This window comes from Euprymna scolopes, chromosome 33, assembly GCF_053919585.1.
Source record: "Euprymna scolopes isolate OS-2025 chromosome 33, ASM5391958v1, whole genome shotgun sequence".
NCBI classification, from domain to species: domain Eukaryota; kingdom Metazoa; phylum Mollusca; class Cephalopoda; order Sepiida; family Sepiolidae; genus Euprymna; species Euprymna scolopes.
In genome coordinates, this window is record NC_136514.1 from 89,925,129 (window position 1) to 89,931,691 (window position 6,563).

Consider the following 6,563-nt stretch of genomic DNA (forward strand, 5'->3'; position numbering starts at 1 on the left):
AAAATTCTAATTATTTGAAGTTTTTATTTTGTAAAATTCTAATTATTTGAACTGTTTAAAATAAAAAAAATAAAAATTCTAATTATTGGAACGGGTTTTTTTCTCCTTAAGTTAACAACTGGGCACTTTATTGAAGGGGTAATTTTCTGCCTCGACACCGCCTACGTCAGACGGCCTCTCCCTGAGCTCAGAACGAGGCGGACGTTGGGACCATCTCGGTAAAGGTTATCCCGGAAACCTTTAAAAGTCGTCATTTAAAAGAAAATTCTGGAGGTGGACCTAATCTGAAAATTTACAAAAAAAAAAAAAAAAAATAAAAGCCGACATGAGGCGGAAAAAAGTAAAGCAATTAATTAAAATAATAGATGATTCTTGTTAATCCTTTTCATGTAGACTTCCTGACGGGCGAGAATGTTTAATACGAATATTGTAAAACACATTTCTCTTTCAACAACGATTGACGAGACATGTCGGATATTGATCCACTAAATCAATATCCCATTTTAAATGGCAGGAAGGGGAAAATGCCAGAAATATTTTTATTTTTAATCCATAAATTAAAAATTAAAAAAAAGTGCTTATTCCGATTGCATTTATGGTAGCAATTAAAAGTAAAGAAAAAAAAAAAAAAAAAAAAAAAAGGCTGTTACGAACGTACTCGTAACAGAACGAAGATGTCATATTCCAAAAATTACATAAATCGATCAAGTAGTTGTTTTTTTAAACTAAGAATATAAAAATTTACGATTTCGGTACTTGTTTAAATGAAGACATTTAAAAACGAAAATATTGAAAAAAGTTATGGTACTTCTACAGTTTATCGCCGAGAATGGAGACACCATTTTTTTTCGGGCACAATCAAAGGGAGAAATCAGTATTTTAAACTATGACCGAAGTATGAAAAAAAATAAATAAATAAATAAAAAAAATATTAAACTAGATATTACTTCCGGAAAGAATTATGAAAAGAAAAGTAAATAAAGAAAGTGAAAGAACAATTTTTGGGTTTGTATTACTGTACACAGATTCGAAAAAGTTGTCAAAAAACAAATAAATGTTATCAAAGGCAAGATAAGTTACTTTTCTGTCAAACTGGATATATTTTTTGTGTTTTTATTCAATGTAACATTTATTCAGCTCGAAAAACATACAGTGTTTACCGATGATGTATTCGAAAATTCAAGATGGCGTCTCACACCCTCTTTAACACCGTAAGTTTGGAAAAAGGTGTTATAAATAAAAAAAAAACTATACAAAATACTATTAAAAACCCGCTGAATATATGTCAACCTATGTCACGGTAACATATTGAGCGAGTTTAAACAGTATTTTATCCGGTTTTTTTATTTATAACATCTTTTCCCAAACTTACCGTGTTAAAGTGAGAATCAGACGCCATCTTGAATGTTCCAATACATCGGTAAACACTGTATGGTTTTCGAGCTGAACAAACATGTTACATTGAATAAAAACACGAAAAATATATTCAGTTTGGTAGAAAAGTAACTTATCTTGCCTTTGATAACATTTATTAGTTATATATTTGTTTTTTGACAACTTTTTTGAATCTCTGTGTACAGTAATACAAACCCCATTTTTTTTTTTTAATTCAATTTTCACCCCAAACAAGGCACAGTGGCACAGTGGAGTGCCACTTTGAAGTAGGGGCTACTATCGGGGACATAAGTTACAGGGGTATTATGAAGGGAGAGGAGTAGCAAGTTATCCGTAAATTATTTAATTGGAAATGTTTGGATTTAATTAATGAAAACGTAAAGTTTTTCCTGAAACATAAAAACAGAAAATGAAAAGAACATATTCATAATTATTTAAACTGGGCGAGCGCCATTTGAAAACCAAAACATTTATTGTATAAAAATGTATCAAAATATAATTGTAAAAACATTTATTGAAAAGTCTGCGTTAGAAAATATTTTAATAAAACAATTTTGTAAATTTTTGTTATTTATTTCCTACTTCGGTCATAGTTTAAAATACTGATTTCTCCCTCTGACAGGTGACCGAAAAAAAAAAAAAAAAAAAAAAATGGCGTTTCCATTTTCAGCGATAAACTGTAGAAGTAGCAAAGTTATTTTGTACGTACTCGTTATGGAATCAAGTTTCCATACAAAAAAAAAAAACATTACCTAATTTGATCAAGTAGGTTTTAGGTTTTTTTTTTTTTTTTTTTTACAGAGGTAAATCAAACTTTAATGAGATGGATCGTGTCGCAGCCATCTTGTTTATTCCGTGGATGAGGAGGAGGGGCGCTCCAGGGGGAGATAACTCCAATCACCGCTTACAGTTTGTCAAAATTTGACAAGATTATTTTTGAAACATGGGCAGAAAAAAAATACCTAGATGAAGTTTTTTTTATTATTATTTTTTTTCTTCACTTGTTTTACAGAGTTTCTGTCTTTTTTAAAATCCTTCGTCGTTTAAAGACACTCCCACTCCCCTCCTCGTGCGCGAAATAAGCAAAATGGCGACGATCGATCTCATTAAAATTTGATTTTGCTCTGTAAAAAAATAAAATAAATAAAAACTACTTGATCAAATTAAGCGATTTTGGTGCTTAAGCACTTTTACCACCGCGTAATTTTTAAATACCCCCCCCCCGGCCAGGTTAAATTCAAGCTTCACGATATCTTTATTATTAAATTGTTAGGTAAAAGCACAAAACACCTTACCTTCGCCTCCCCATGTTAAGAATGACTTTCAAAATAACATTATTTCGGCACGGTAGCAAAAGTGCACAAGTACCGCGATTTTTTGTATGAAAACTTTATTCCATAACAATTTTTTTTTCAATATTTTCATTTTAAAATTTCTTGATTAAACTGAACAACTTGTTCAGTTTAATCAAGAAATGTTCAGTGAACAACTGAACAAGTACCACGATTTCTAGCGATTATTCCATTATTAAACTATTGAAAATAAGGCTGACTCTATACCTCGACACTTCGAATTGAGTTGTCTCCGAGTTATTTATTTCATGGGATTTCTCCATGGCCGACGAAAAACTCAGTTGTAAAATTTGATTTTCGGGGGGGGGGGGGTACAAGGACAAAATTACGTTATTTTAGGAATATGACATATTCGTTTTGGTAAATTTATACAAATACCGTGACAGCGAATTATTAATAATAACCATAACCCTAACCCTAACCCAGTTTTCAGATTCGTGTTCAGCACACCGAAACGTAACAGAATACTACGTCTGTTTTTACTAATTCGCTGTCACGGTGTTTGTATAATAATATCTTCGTTTTTTGTAAAGAATAAAAATATTTCTGTATTTTCTTTACTTTTAATTGTCTCCATAAGTTTTAATTTGAATAAAACACCAAAAATAATTTTAGTGGAAGTCGGTAAAAATTGTCACTGTAATTCTTTGTGTTTGGCACATGACAAAAAGCCGAATTAAACTTCGGTATCTATGGATGACAACCTATCAAATAAATTTTCTCGGCCCTCTTGCAGTTTAGATATGAGAAAAATACGCGGACATGTTTGGGGTAGACACCGTCTGTAAGAATGCCATTTGATTTGGCTACTGAAATTGACGTAATTATGTTTTAAAATTTGAATGAAGCTATTGAAATTCACTTAATTATTGCAACAGGATTTTCAAATTCCAATAAAACAATATTAGAAAACAATATTTGTTTTCATTAATACAGAAACAAACATGATATTGTTCTCGGATATATTTTAATAGATGAGAAAATACCTGACCCGATTTCCTTCTCCACCACGCAAGTTCCAACAAATGTAGACATTAATAATTATTATAAAAAATGTAATTAAGTAATTAACAATTAAAATTTAACAATTTTATTAATTTTTAATTCTATAACAATAATTATGTCAATTTCAATAGCCAATCAAATGACATTCTTACAGTAGGTCTAGCCCCAAATATGTCCCCGTATTTTCCTCATCTAAACTGCAAGAGGGCGATTTATTAAAAAAAGAAAAAAAAAAAGGGGGGGGATAGTATTCAACTTAAATTCAAGTTTTACGATATATTTTTTCTTAAAATGTTAGGTGAAATTAAAAAATAATTACAAAACACTCTCCCCATGTTAAGAATGGCCTCTTAGATAACATTATTTCAGCACGGTAACATAAGTGCATAAGTAGCGCTAACTGGTTTTAAAGCGTTTATTTAGTTCGAAAAACTGATAATGTCGAGTGTTACGCAAGAACAAGAACACGCAAGGATCACATATTTTGAGTCTCTATAATGGCTCAAAAGTCGAAAAATAAAATACGTGTAGACTGTAGAAGACCACCGAATAAATGTTACCATGGCATTTATTGAGCGAATAATAAGACTTCACCGATTAAACGGTATAAAATCTGATCATTTTGCAAATTAATGCGAAAAATCACTCCGAATCATCTGTTCGATATTTAAATAAAAAAATATTTTTTATGACCTGCCACAAACACCCCCAGCCCCCCATGTTAAGAACGGCTTTCTGAAAAAAAAAAAAAAAAACCCTCAACCTCGAAAGCCGTTATTAAAACATGGAAAGTTGGGGGGGGGTATTTATTCCGAAAACCGTTTTTAACATGAGGTTGGGAGTGTTTACTGCACTGGGGCACTGGGGCAGGTCGTAAAAAATACCATTAAAAAAATTGTCAGAGTTCCTATTTACTTGCCTCCCCACGAGGGCAGAGTTAGACACGAAGGCACCAAGGTCGGCTTTTTAATGTGGGAGAAGGAACAAAAATAAAAATTGTCTCAGTCGTGCAGGATTTCTCGTCCACTAACCGGGAACAAAAAAAATTTAAGAGTAGCATCAGAACATATACTACACTGATCTTGGCCCGAAAAAAGCTATCAGAGTTAATTAGAATTGGACTATTTTATCCAGTCTATCCATCCGTACTTCAACATAAAATATGATTTTGTAGTACGTGATCTTTGGATACTCCAGCACTTTTATTATCGTGCTGAAATATTTAGAAAGACATTCTTAACATGGGATGGGGTATTTTCTAATTATTCTGTACTTTCAGCTAACAAATTAATTAAAAAAATGCTTCTACACTATTAGGACGAAACTTCGGAAATCGTAATATTGAATTTCACATGAAAACAATGGTATCTACGTATTCCTCGTATTTTTAAGATGATTATATCCAAAAATTACGAAAATCGATAAGTAGAAATTATATAAAATAAAAAATGGAATTTGATCAAGATGATCGTAAGACACATGAGAGTTCAAAAGGGAGGTAAATTTCTGTTTCGATTTAAACAAGATGGCGGCAATTTTCACCTGCTAACACGATTAAAGTTTTTTTTTTTAATAATTCAGTAATATTCAGGTAATTTCGACTGCATAATTTAGAAGCTACCATTGTAATTTATTAGAATTGACAAAAAAAAAAAAAGTAGAAACCATTTGTTTTTTTTTTTTTGCTTTTTTAATCTGAAAACTCCATTTATCGACTACAAAATGTCGTCCGAATAGTGTAGAAGCACCTAATATAAAAAAGATATCGTAAAACTTTAATTTGAAAATATTTTTTTTTTTAAATAGCACGATCACAAAAGTGCGTAAGCATCGATATTTGTTTATTAAATTGTTAGGTGAAAGTAGAGAATAGTTTACAGAACACCCTCCGTGTTAAGAATGGCTTTCTAAATAACGTTCAGCACGGTACAGTAAGTGCACAAGTGCCATAAACTGATTTATATCGTTATTTCGTGCAAAGTAAAGCTAGAATTAAGATGAAGATAAAAAAAAAATGGATTTATAAAAACGAAAAATCGAAACAGATGTGTGAAGGCATTGGATGGATAACGCATTCCAAACTAAACAGTTCTTTGTAATTCGTCCGAATAAAACTTTCTAGTTTATTGTTATTATTATTTAAATAAAACATGGGGTAAAAAAAAATTAATTAAAGCATCAGGTTGTGAATTATAAAACTACGCCATTTTTCAGTTTTGTTTACCTGTCATTTTTTTCTCCACAAAATAAAAAAAGGTGTCTGCTACTTTCGACGTAATTTCATGTTGGATTGAATTATTAAATACTACCCAACACCTGACAATTCTAGATGCATTATTAATTAAAGCCATGTCTAATATTGGCCACTTTCTAACAGAAATTAATCGTAGAGCCGAAAAAATATAAAACACAGAAATTAAATGAGAAACATTAAAAATATGGTTCGCTTCCAGACAGGGCGAATATAACTTGCAGTCCATATATATATATATATATATATATATATATATATATAACACGAGACTAATGAAGACAAATCCTGATTTTGTAAAGTTAGATTTAAGATATCATAATAAAGACAAGAAACAGACCTACTGCTAATCGGTTATATGTATATGCCTGTGAATAAAACAAAGCTTACCTTAATATGCCATTCATTTAATCAACGGGTATATTTATTAGCATCACTACTAGGCCATTGTGGAGGCTACAGGAGAGCTACCATAAGATAACATATTTATTTTTTTTATTTTTTGAATAACAACATATTTTTTATTTAAATGTTTACATTTGTTAATTTTAATATATAAA

General features: G+C 30.8%; 1 protein-coding gene across 40 annotated transcripts in view; it reads right to left on the reverse strand.

The window, feature by feature from the left end:
- Positions 1–6,526, reverse strand: part of LOC145258348 (uncharacterized) — a 393,885-nt gene extending 387,359 nt beyond the window's left edge. For all 40 annotated transcript variants that reach the window (XM_080116584.1, XM_080116585.1, XM_080116581.1 and 37 more), the window contains exon 1: positions 6,394–6,526. The gene's annotated coding sequence lies outside the window, so the exon portion shown is untranslated. The remainder of the gene's footprint in view (positions 1–6,393) is intronic.
- Positions 6,527–6,563: the final 37 nt, after the last annotated feature.